Raw genomic sequence first — 13,140 nt, 5'->3', positions numbered from 1 at the left:
GACCGAGTTGGCCATTTGAAAGATCACTGTTTTGATCTTCATCCATGTGAGCACTGTCATAAAACCAGCCATTCTTCAAATAGATGCTTCAAAAACAAACGTCCTGCAAGAACAAAGATTCATCTTGGATGGATTGCTTCTTGGCAATGGGCATCAACAGCCAAGAAGATATTCCAAACACATGTCAGAACTTGTTCCAGAATATTGAATAGTCTTGCAGTTGAGTTTTCTCCATCTTCTCACCTTGTATCTGACAGGGGGGGAAATGATGGTCATCTACAAGCTTCAAAGTCACATCAAGCGAGCCTGAGCCACAACCTGCCACACCAGTTTCAGAGTCGTAGCCAGAGACAAGATGCCTGAACATGCCTTCAGTTGGCAATCTGGGACACTTCCTCTAGCAGAAGACTCTAGCTTCTTGCCAGTTTTGGAAGAATTCCAGGAATCGCAGAGTTGTTGGTCATCCTTAAACCATCACAGATTAAGAACACTTCCTCTAGCAGAAGACTCCAGCTTCTTGCCAGTTTTGGAAGAGTTCCAGGAATTGCATTAAGCATTCCAGAGTTGTTGGTCATCCTTAAACCATCACAGATTGAGAACACTTCATCTAGCAGAAAACTTCAGTTTCTTGCCAGTTTTGGAAGAGTTCCGGAACTGCACTAAGCGTTCCAGTGTTGGTGGTCATCCTTAAACCACCGCCCTTTTTACCAACATTTCATAGAGCACATTCAGCCTAGTGCTGCCATGCATTTTTTGCACATTTTGTATTACAGCTCTCTTCTTGGACTCATACATAACCCTTCGGATTAAGGGGGGGAATGTTGGACACCTAATCCTAAAGGGTTGGTGTGGAAGCCGAAAAGACTAAGCAGTCCAAGAGACCTTGGGATCTGAAACCCAAGAGTCAGATATTGTACTATAAATGTAAATCAATTGTTAATAAAAATTGCATTGCATGATTTATCCTTCATATATTTTGTGCTGTCCATGTGTGTTTAACACTTCCAATCAACCCAATTACTATTTTTCCAAAGAGAGATTGCTTCTAGAGTGCAAATTCCCTTTGAGCACATCCATATTCTTAAATTTTTTAGTTTTGTATGAGAGGCAAGGGGAGGATTCCCCATGATTCTATCTTCCCAAATTTTAATATCTTTCCCATTCCCAAGAGTTTAGAAGTGTGCTCCTTGATGATAAGAAGGAATTTTTTTGACTAATTTCCACACTTGTGAACATGGCCTAATCGGGATCCGTCATCTAGAAGGAGAGTGTGTGAATGATTCATATACTTTGATTCCATGACTTTCTTCCACTAGCAATCCTTCCCTGTGATGAGCCTCCAAGCTATTTTTTCCCCTAGTGCCAAATTCAAAAATGTTGGGAGTCTTATGGAAAAACCTCCTTTTTCATATGGTAAAGTGACTTGATCCCATTTCACTAAGATGAACTTTCTTGTTTCAGATTTCCCTCCTTGCCATAGGAATCCCCTTATTATTAACTCTATTTTCTTGTGAATGCTAGCAGGGGCTAAAATTGCTACAAATTGGTAAATTGGGAGAGCAGTGAGCATTGACTTTATCAAGATCACCCTGCCTACCAAATTGAGCCAGTTCATCCCCAATTTTGATTTTTTTTTTTCATTTTCTCTAGTAAGTTTCATATTTTTATTAATATTAAAATAAATTAACTAATCCTAAAAAGAAATAATTAAATAAAAATGTAAAATTATGTTAAGAATTTAGATATAAGAAAAATCCATTAAAATGAGCATAATAATTTTATTAAAATCGACTTAAAATAAAATAAAATAAAATTAGTTAATTAAAATTATATAAAGAAAATTATGTAATTTTTTAATTCATAATATTTAAAGGAAGAAAAAAAATTAAGAAAAGGAAAAAAAGAAAATGAAAGAGGAAATAGAAGGTGAAATGAATAAGAAACGACTGAAATCGAGGTAGTGGTCTAGGAACTTCGTAATTTTCCAAAAAAAATGTTTCTATTGACTTTGTAATAGCGTTCATTGACACTACAAACAACTTTCATAAGGTAGAGGCTAAAATAAATAAAATTGTAACTCTAGTTGTGGGATAAATGAATGAATAAATTCCATGGGGCTTTATGAATGATACCAACTAGGGCCATCCCCAAATTTGTTGGGTTGAGCTAGTTGTTTTTCCATATAAACACCTAGTAAAACACATTTAGCTCTGCCTTGTAAGTGGAAGAAATAATAAGGATGAGTTATTGCAATTATAAGCATTATTATATGTGGCAAGCTCAGTTGGGGTAAGAAACTTTAAAGTCTTCATAGATTCCTGGGTAGTGGATGATTGGATCTATGACATAATTGGCATTCTTTCCCTCATCTATTTTATATCATTTAGCTAATAAATACAGAAACTCGTAAACTGAAATGTTTTGAAACAAAGCACATTTTGAGGGAGTTGAACAATATGGAAGATTTCCTTTCCAAGGAAGCATTGTGAATTCAACTCGGTAATTTGGAGATTTTTGTATTTTTGAATGGCTAGTCTATATATGGGAGTAGTCTACTTAGGCGGAGGAATTGCCCGCTTTCCGTCGCCGCCCGGAAAATTGTCCGGCTCCGGCCGTCGGCAATCCCTCCGCCCTCCGCCACCCTCCCCTAGCTCCGCCACCCTCTTCCTCCACTCCGCATTCACTCCCTGATTTTTCCACGCAGATCGGATCGGAGCTGGCAATCCTGAAATTTCGCTGACAGATCGCCGCCACGGAGGAATAATGCCTTTGCCAATTCGAAATGGAGGAATTGCCCGATCGCGGACTGCTCACTCACCTTCCTCCTCGACTCGGCACCTCCCGCTCTGCAATTCCTCCGCTCTGCTGCTCGCCATCCAGGTACACTGGACTAACACACCAGGTTTGTTCGGTTGTTTAAATTTCAATTCTCTGCATCATGGATAACATAGCGGTGTTGTTGCGAATTTCTTGTGCCTCCTATGGCGGGCTGCAACACTCTGAGGATCCACCAATAACTTGTTTATATTCTGCAATCCCTTTTGAGTTTTCTTCTTCTTTTTTGACGCAAATGAAATCTCCTGCTTGGAAACCGAAGCCGAAGCCGAAGCCGCGCTCGTGCAACCGCTGTCTGGTGTCGAATTGGGTGCATTATATTCTTCACTAAAACAGAGCACAACATTTGATTGGGTCGGCATTGGAGAGTTGTGGAGGACATCGGGCAACAAAGTTGGGGTTCCAAGCAAAGAATTGAAATTCCCACTGCTCTCAGATGGGAATTTCACATTATTGAAGAATAGCAAATCGTTATTGTTGAGGAGGGAATAATCTAAACCGGGCACTGAGAAGTCATAGGTTCCATACTCCATGCTATCCAAACAACCTGAAAAAGAGGAAGAGGAGGGGGCCCAAAAACTTTGAAGCGAATGGGGGTGCGATCTCTATTTATCTGTATTTGCAGGGGTGGAAAGATAAGGAGTAGTCTAGCTGCTTCTCATAAACGCTTTCCACCATCACTCACTTGATGCACCATAATTAGAAGAATTCCCATCATTAGAAGAATTTGAATTGCATGCTCAGTATTAGAGACCTTTTTATTGTTCGGGTCATGGGGAGATTCTATGAAACGTGGAGAATTATACATAAGTGACCCAACTCATCACAAGTGTAACAATATGTGCAGAGGATTCCAAATGTCTTAGCATTAATCGCAGGTATAGCCAACTGACTATTATATGCCTTTGAAATTTCCACCTTCACCACCATAGCCTTGAGCTTCTCCACTTTAATAGAATATAACTCTTCTTGTGCCACCCCCACATTCTCATGGATCTACCTCACCTCCAGGAAATTAAATTTCTCACCAGAAATCTGGTTTGACAAAATCTCCTTTAACCTGCAGGCAATTATCATGGAGATGGCTTTATAAATGAAATTGCAGAATGAAAGCGCCTGAATTTTAGAAATGAACTGGGGTTATCAGTCTTTGGAATCAGTGCAGTAAAGGGAGCATTATAGGATGCCAGTATTTTTCCATAGAATCTAGACTTCTCATTGACTTTCCACCAATCTTCTTCTATGAAATGAAAGCACCCTCAAAATAATTCCACAGGCAACCCATCATGCCTGGGGCTCTTATATTTTAAAAACTTTGAAGACCTATAAGTAATTCTTCCCTTCTCACCTCCTCCATTAAATTTTGGTTGTCTTCAAGACTCACAAAAGTAGGGAAGAATGTAGACATTCTTAAAACCTCAACTATTGTTTCTCTTCTCTCAGCCTTATAAATAGATCCTAAATAACTCACACTCTCTTGCACTATATCTTTGAAGCTAGTTGCCAGTAATCCATTTGATTTTTATACCCTCCACAGTGTATTATTTTTCTGTAGGTTGCAAATGATGAAAAAACTAATGAGTTCTCAACCCCAGCTTGTAGCCACAATGCCCTACATTTTAGACTCCAGGATTTTTCTTTATCCAAAAGCAGTGCCCTCTTCTTTGCTTCCAGCTCATTCACCTTTAATTTTGTGGCTCAATTAAGAAACCAAAACCATCACTCATGTACATGGAATCTAGTTTTTCCTCCACTTCCTTAAGCAATCTCTCCTTCTTATGTATTTTGTAAATTGCCAACTCAATGGATTGTTTAGCCCTTTTGAGGTTCTGTTCAAATTGTAGGGCATTTGATCCCTGAGAAGAACAATCAAATGGAATCCAGACATCCTTTAGTTTATTGACATATTTCTCCTCCTTAACCATTCAGGATTTAGGTTGAAGGGACGAGGGGTTTTCTCTTTGTAGGAGCCAATTTTAGTATTACAGGGGAGTGGTCAGAATCCCCTCCACACAAGACTGACTTTTGGATCTGATAGCTTCATCTAAAAGTAGGTCTGATATAAGAAAATGGTCTAGCCTTTTCGCAATTCTATCTACTCCAACCGTCGTATTTCTCTAAGTAGGGGAGAGATTTATTACCTCAATAGTGTTGGAGAACCCTCAAGAATTTCTATGCAACATGTGAAAATTGATAAGTGCGATTTTGTTCCACTTCTAAAACAAGTTGATATCTGGGGTAAGAAGCACGCAACAATACTCTTTTATTTCACTTGATGCACCATAATTAAAATAATTCCCATCATTAGAAGAGTGTGAATTGCATGTTCACTATTGGAGACATTTTTATTGATCGGGTCCTAGGGAGATTATATAAAACGTGGAGAAAGATACATAAGTGACCCAATTCATCACAAGTGTATCAATCTGTGCAGATCATTCGAAATGTATTAGCATTAAGCACAGGTAGACCCAGCTAACTGTCTTATGCCTTTGAAATTTCCACCTTCACCACCATAGCCTTGAGCTTCTCCACTTTAATAGAATGTAACTCTTCTTGTGCCACCCCCACATTCTCATGGATCTACCTCACTTCCAGGAAACTAAATTGCTCACCAGGAATCTGATTTGAAAAAATCTCCTTTAACCTCTAAGAAATTATCTTGGAGATGGTTTTATAAATGAAATTACAGAATGAAATCGGCTTGAATTTTAGCAATGAACTAGGGTTATCAATATTTGGAATCAGTGCAGTAAAGGTAGCATTATAGGATGCCATGATTTTTCCAGAGAATCTGGATTTCTCATTGACTTTCCACCAGTCTTCTTCTATGAAATGAAAGCATCCTCAAAATAATTCCATAGGTAGCCCATCAGGCCTGGGGCTCGTATATTTTAAAAACTTTGAAGATCGGTAAGTAATTCTTCCCTTCTCTCACCTCCTCCATTAGATTTTGGTTGCCTTCAGGATTCACAAAACTAGGGAAGAATGTAGACATTCTTAAAACCTCAGCTATTGTTTCTCTTCTCTCAGCCTCATAAATAGATCCTAAATAAGTCACACCCTCTTGTACTATATATTTGAAGCTAGTTTCCAGTAATCCATCTGATTTTTTACCCTCCACAGTGTATTTTTTTCCTGTAGGTTGCAAATGATGGAAACATTGACGCGTTTTCAACCCCAGCTTGTAGCCATAATTCCCTTCTTTTTAGACTCTAGGAATTTTCTTTATCCAAAAGTAGTGCCCTCTTCTTTGCTTACAACTCATTCACCTATAATTTTGTGGCTCAATTAAGAAACTAAAACCATCACTTTTGTACAGGGATTCTAGTTTTTCCTCCACTTCCTTAAGTAATCTCTCCTTCTTATGTATTTTGTAAATTGCCAAATCAGTGGACCTGTTTAGTCCTTTTGAGGTTCTCCTCAAATTGTACGGAAGCTGATCCCTGAGAAGAACCATCAAATGGAATCCATGCATCCTTTAGTTTCTTGACATATTTTTCCTCCTTAACCATTTAGGATTTAGGTTGAAGTGATGAGGGGTCTTTTCTTTATAGGAGCCAATTCTAGTATTACAAGGGAGTGGTAAGAATCCCCTCCACATAAGCCTGAATTTGGATCTGATAGCTTCATCTAAAAAGAGGTCTGATATAAGAAAATGGTCCAACCTTTTCATAATTCTATATACTCCAACCCTCTTATTTCTCTAAGTAGGGGAGAGCTTTATTACCTCAATAGCATTGGAGAATCCTCAGGAATTTCTATTTAACATGTGAAAATTTATAAGTGGGATTTTGTTCCCCTTCTAAAACAAGTTGATATATGGGGTAAAAAGAATGCAGCAATACTCTTTTAATTCACTTGATGCTTCATAATTAGAATAATTATTAGTCATTAGAAGAGTGTGAATTGCATCCTCACTACTGGAGACCTTTTTATTGATTGGGTCCTAGGGAGATTCTATGAAACCTGTGAGAAATGAAAGGTGGGATTTTTTTACTTTATAAAGAAAATTGATATCTGGGTAAGAAGTGTGTGACAATGGTCTTTTAATTTTCTTGAAGCTCTATCAATACTCTGTGAATGGTGGTAGTTGGAATGCAATGGTTTTCATTGGTTTTGATTATGCCTTTATTAGATGTTTAAAGAGTGAAACTAACATAGTGGTTCTTCTTGATGATTATATTATACCTAAGTAAATCTGATGGTTAATGGGTTGGCTCTCTATTATTTTCTTCCATTGATTTCTTGGGTTGACTAATATGGCTTAGATGGTGTTGCAGTGTATTTCTAGTTTTCTGATTTTTGAATTTACTTTTTCACTATTCCCTGAGGGTTATATGAAGTAGAAAATAAAGTAACTCTTTTGCGGCCAGGCTATACTATTGATGGCCTTTTCAACTGGTATAAATGCTTCATAGAAAATTTATATTGTTCCTATTTCAGGTTTCAAATTTCAATTTACTCTATTACTTTATTTACAATTTAACCACTTTACTGTGTTTGTTGCTCATATGTGTGCATTAGTTTGTTGGTTGAAAACTAGTGTAGTTGTCCTTGCTGAGAATACTTTTGTTTCCTTGTTATAATATATTGATGGTCCTTTCGATTAAAGTACTTGGGTCCAAAGAGTTTGTCCAGAGCAGTGATTTATTACAATTTACAATGCATTACTACAGACAACTTCAAGTACTGCAAAGTCGGATTTAGCACCAACTCATCCAATTAGGCTTGGATTGGCCTTGAACTTCTCTATTTTCTACTATGAAATAATAAATTCACCTTAAAGGTATGCATGTTTCCCTTTTTTCACTGATATAAAAAGTATGCTTAAGTAGCCTAGTGCATTTAGAAAGTTTTAGAAGTGAGTATATGCCAAATTTGCATGCCTCTCACAAGCACTTCCCTATTACATGAGTAAATAATTGTTCTTCTGAGGTCCTCCAATAGCCAGCATCACACCATCACATCTCTAAGATGAAATACAAGTGATAACAGAGCCAATCTCCTCCCTTTATATATACTAAGGTGAGAGAGGCTAACAATAAAACATTGACTAAGTCCACAAGCAACACTATTACTGAGTCAACAACAATGCCTCCAGTGGAGAGCTACTTTAAGCATGAATGCCACAGGGCACAATAGGGTTTCTACCATAGATGAAGATCTTCATCTAATCTTGATACAATTAACGAAAAAATTATTTTGAAATCATCTTGATTATTTTGTGGAATAATACAGGTGTGTGCCAAGATTGGTCAATTTTCCCTAATTATTTCCCAATTATTGTTGATTTAATCTTTTCAAGACTTTTTGTCCATTAATTTTTCCATTATCTCAGAGTTGATGGATTACCCGCACTAATGTTCAAAGAAATTCGAAAGATCAAGTTTTGTTCTGGCTTTGGGTAGCTGATGAAATAATGATGATCTAGACACTAAATTCGCTGGTGAATGAGACTTCTTTGTGTGTGAACTAAAGATTAGTATAATAATTTGAATCATATAATCATATAACAATTTGATTAAATACTATTAAATAATGGTATTTAATAACTATAATTAGGTACAGTATTTGAATCATATAATCATATAACAATTAGGTCCAACCATTCTTCTCCAGTTCACCCATCCAGTTGAAGAAGCCTTATACTCTGCACTAGGCCTCTCAGACCCCACATTGTCAAGTAGAGGGTTGCAGGAGCTCACTTGTGCAAACAAACAAACCAACACCACAAACACAAGTGAAGTTCACTCCAAAATTGCACTGAAATGACTTGTGATTACATAATTATATACATGAAACAATCTCCTTGGATGAAGTTTTGACTAAGCTAACCTATGATATAAAGGACTTATTTTCATGTTCTCTCTGTAGCTAGAGAGGTAGGGGATGTGTCCTTATTTCCTCATGATAATGCAATTTTTACAAAGGAAAGCATTGAAGAAGAGGAAATTCATATTGTGGTATGTGGAGAAGATGAAGCATGTAGCATTACTCATGCTATCCCTAAAGAACAGCTGTATGGAGGATATTCTAGGGAGAATCTTGAAGTAATTCAAGAAGATTTTTCAGATTTGGAATGACAGGTTTTCATTTCAAACTCAAGAAATTTGCTTTCTTGCTTCCAAGAGTTGGTAACTTTTCTTCCTCCCCCCCCCCCCCCCCCCCCCCCCCCCCCCCTTGAATTTGCCTGAGAAGGTTTTGGTTTCTTGGAATTCAATCATTGCAGGATATTCAATAATGTTGTTGAGTCATACCATTGTTACCTAAAAACAACATTTCTATCTGATAGAAGGAAAAAATGTGCCCGAAGGATGGATTGGTTATTGCATATGTTACTAACAACAGTTGAACCTTGTTATCGGTTCAAGGAAATCTTAAAAGAAGAAGGATTTCTAAAAAACTACAAGAGCCAAAAGCAACTAGAATCATCAGTGGAACGAGCAAGAAAAATTATGGTTACTGATTGTTGTCCTCATGAGAACATAACCTGTGCTTATTGGGTGAGAAGTCAGACAGATTGAGGTAAAAAATACCTTGTCACCTGGTATCGTAAGGATTTTATAACGTGTGAATGTCCATGGTCTATCCGTGGAAACATTTGCAAGCATGCCATAAAGGTTAATTGGTTGTATTTCCACTCGGATAATTCAAATCCATTGCTTCATCAGCATCCAGAGGATAACATATGCAATCACCCACCTGAGATCAATATAGAGCCTCAAAACCATGATGCAGATGTCGATGCTACTCTTATGGCCACAAATGTTGTTGATGCAGATGCCGAGGCACTTCATTTGGCAAGGGAGGAGTTGTTTAGCTATACACATCTCATTTTCGATAACCCTCCTACTACTTTGGCAAAGACAATCCAGTTGACTGGTATGCTTAAAAAAATGTTGGATGAAGCCAATAATATGCATGTTACTGATTTTGACTTCACACCTGGATTGGGTTCTCTTGATCCATCTTTGAAGAGGAAGAAGAGTTTCCTTAGCCCCACAAAGAAAATAAGAAACAGTAGAAAAAACAGTGGTATGGAAATTGCTTTAAATGTTGATCCATCAGAATATGAACCATTTGAGTTTCGATACCTCAATAAGCGAGGACGTCATCGACCAAATAATGTTGTGCCTATGGTTCCAAGTTAGTTTCATGTGTTGAATAGAGTCATAGTTTTAGATTTAAGTATTTAATCATCACTATTCTCTAACATGTGGTATGTTTATTTTTACAGCGATGCAACAATCCCCAACCATGGCGATAACCCAAGACCAAAGGGAGATGCAAGACCATTCAATCTTACCTGCCATGCCAGGTACATTTGACACTCTTTCATTGTGTGTGCATATATACCTTGATGCTCTAGAAAATTTCTTTGTGATAACGTTTGACATTTTTCTAGGTAACTATAGAATAAGTGGAGAAGCATCATCTTCTACCATGACTGATCATCTATGGAAGGACTTCAACTCTAGTGGGAATCAATGAGGTATGCACAAAGAATAGATAAGCTAGGTTATCATGGCATCGTCAGGTGGCCCTTTATCATATGATAAGTATATTTATGTTTTCCCATTGTTATGTTGTTATGAAAATACCTTTTTCATAATCTGTTCATGGTCACTGAAAAATTTGCTCGCTGTCAAATAGAATCTCTTTACTTATTTATGTTCATGCAACATGTTTGATTTTTATACTTAAACATGTAGTTACTATGTTCTCATACCTATGTTCATGGTTCGATGTTTATTAGATTTATAGATCTTTATATTTTACATCTTTATAAAGTTATGGTTAGATGGTCAAAGGCCAACAAGGTTTGGACCTTATCATTGTGTTTTTTGTTGTTGGATTTTTTATTCCTTGCCAATAGTCAAAGATCTCGTTGGATTTTCATGACTTCATCAAGATGATTTTTTCTCCATGGAGTAGTATATGATAGCGTACTAGATTGTTATTTTATTTTAAACATGCCCTCTTCATGATTTGTTGATGTTCACTGAACAATGTTCTGTCCTTTTATGCTTGTGATAAAGTGTTAACTGTCTTGTAGACTACTCCTTATTTGTGGTCCTGAATTTTGCAGGCATAGGAACTCCTTCCAGAAAGGGCAAAGACAAATGGAAACATGCATTCTACAAGAGAGCTAAGAGATGACTAAATAGCAAAATCCCTGAAGGTGCTTGAATGCTCTTTGAAGAGACCAATGGAAGGGACACAGATTTTTGTTGATTGAAGTGGACAGATTTGAGCCGAGGAAACTTTTAAGGCTGTTGACTTATGCATTGTATTGGATTCGCTACTCCTTTCTTTGAGCTATTATGTTCTCTAGCCTCTAGTGTGCCTCTTTTACTATCGCAGTGGTTATTTCTATTCACTTAAAAAGTGATGATTTGTAAAAATTTGAACTCAGATCAAGAAGCAACTATATATATATATATATATATATATATATATATATATATATATATATATATAGCCATAGTAAAGTTTTCATGTTTATGAATTTTTTGTGTAAATTCCCATAAAAAATATTTTCTAATTGTTCCTAACAGAGTAGTAAAAAATGTGATCTTAAAGTGCCACGATGTGACTGTGTATCAATTAAAATACATGAAATAGATATCGCTAGTAACCCAAATGATAAGCATGTTCCATGTTTTCAGTAAAATTAAAATGATATTGAAGGGTAGCTTGAAAGAGACCTTAGATGAAGGAAATCAAAGCAACAACATTTTGTGGCAAAGGATTACTCTATTAGAGTACACATAGCTGGTAATATTGATTACAGAGTCTGAGTTGGTTAGAGCATTGCATCAACCTCTGAAACAGCAATGGCCAAAACCTGCACACAAGTAAAATATATATAAATCCACTCTTCACTTCACTACTTTGTGAATTGTGACAAAGCAGAATCTTACATCATCTAGAGCTGAAGACTGTTTAGATACTATTAAGTTGAGCTTCTCAAAACTTGACAGGGACGTTTCATCAAGTGCATGGGCTAGATTATGCATATCTTTGATGCCAGAACTGTATGTTGTCTTCAATTTCCCCACTCTCTCTGTTAGTCCTTCTGTAACCTTCGGCAGTATGTTATAAAATGACATTGTAAATGAGGACTGCTTATATTAACAAGGAAATGGAGCCAAAACCAAAAGTCAAATTCTTGTTTACAGTCTTGTGTTAACTGCTTTTTAGTAGAAACAAAAAGCTGCAATTGTTCTTCCATACTTCTTAGCTGTTGTTGTTGTTGTGAGACTGAATCCTAAACCGATCTATGTAGCATATGTATTTTCAAAGCCTGGAGTATCCTCAAAAAGGTAATGGCCATGATAATTAGAAATAGCAAAGTTCCATGGGATGGCCATGCATTTGTGAAGCATGTAGAGGGAATTATTAATTTTCAGTTATCGATTTTCACCATGCATTTATAAAGCATATGGATTTTAACCATGCATTTATGAAGCATATAGGTGGATTTATTATTTTTGAAGCTATGGGTTTGGCATTATGGATAGATTCATTACCTTACATCAAACAGCTTTGATAGGTTTTATTCTTTTAAATTTATGAAAAATTGACATTACCTTATCTTAAAGATTGCACCCTGCATGCGGTCACTTTTTTCCTTTCATGGTATTAGCAATATGTAAGCGTAACACAGGAAATCTCTCAACCAAAAAGAAACAATGTTGAAATTTTTTTGGGTAAGAATTTGGCGATTATCTTTTTTTCAGAAAAATTGATCATATAGGTGTTTGAATGGTTTTTTTTTATGGTGGAAATGGATTCAGAACCATCAAAAACCACCTGCATACCCAAAATCCTAAAGTTTGACAGTTATAACCCAACTTTCCCAAAATTTCTGCCGGATTTTGACAAAAATCATGACTACTCTAAAAGAAACAGATTGATTATGGAAAACCAGTGAAAAGACTTTTTACAAACAAATATATTTATAGAGAAAAGGCAAGTGCAAACACAACCACAAACCTGAAACAAGAAGGTATGTGGTAGATGGCCAAGAACCAAGCACATCATCAACCATTCAAAACACTCATATTCAGTAGTCATATAAACATCTCTTAAAACTTTCATCATATAAGTCTCCAAAATCTAAAGATTTCTTCTAAACCACAAATGAGAATGTTCTTGGAAAAAAGAAAATTGTTGGTCAAGAAACTTTACAAACATAGTAAAGAAACCTTTCATCATTGATCAACAACCAACGAACAAATTATCTCACAGGTAGAAAATTTTTTATGTGCTTATTGTTCGCAAGACATTCTTGAGAGG

At 36.5% G+C, this 13,140-nt stretch overlaps 1 long non-coding RNA gene across 2 annotated transcripts; it reads left to right on the top strand.

Annotated features, from left to right (window-relative positions):
* The first annotated feature begins 2,667 nt into the window (after positions 1-2,667).
* On the top strand, positions 2,668-11,186 carry LOC149170489 (uncharacterized). 2 transcript variants are annotated; one of them, XR_016259486.1, is made up of 4 exons: positions 2,668-2,880; positions 10,076-10,156; positions 10,244-10,330; positions 10,928-11,186. It is a non-coding gene; the product is annotated as an uncharacterized LOC149170489 (long non-coding RNA). The 2 variants fall into 2 exon arrangements; XR_016259487.1 differs by lacking the exons at positions 10,076-10,156; positions 10,244-10,330; positions 10,928-11,186 and adding an exon at positions 9,619-9,847.
* Positions 11,187-13,140: the final 1,954 nt, after the last annotated feature.

The sequence above is a fragment of the Pinus tabuliformis genome, chromosome 4_2, assembly GCF_031772625.1.
Source record: "Pinus tabuliformis cultivar Carrire ecotype Pingquan chromosome 4_2, CPIR1, whole genome shotgun sequence".
NCBI lineage: Eukaryota > Viridiplantae > Streptophyta > Pinopsida > Pinales > Pinaceae > Pinus > Pinus tabuliformis.
Note: the sequence above shows the minus strand (reverse complement) of the source record. Positions and strands in the feature narration are given on the sequence as shown.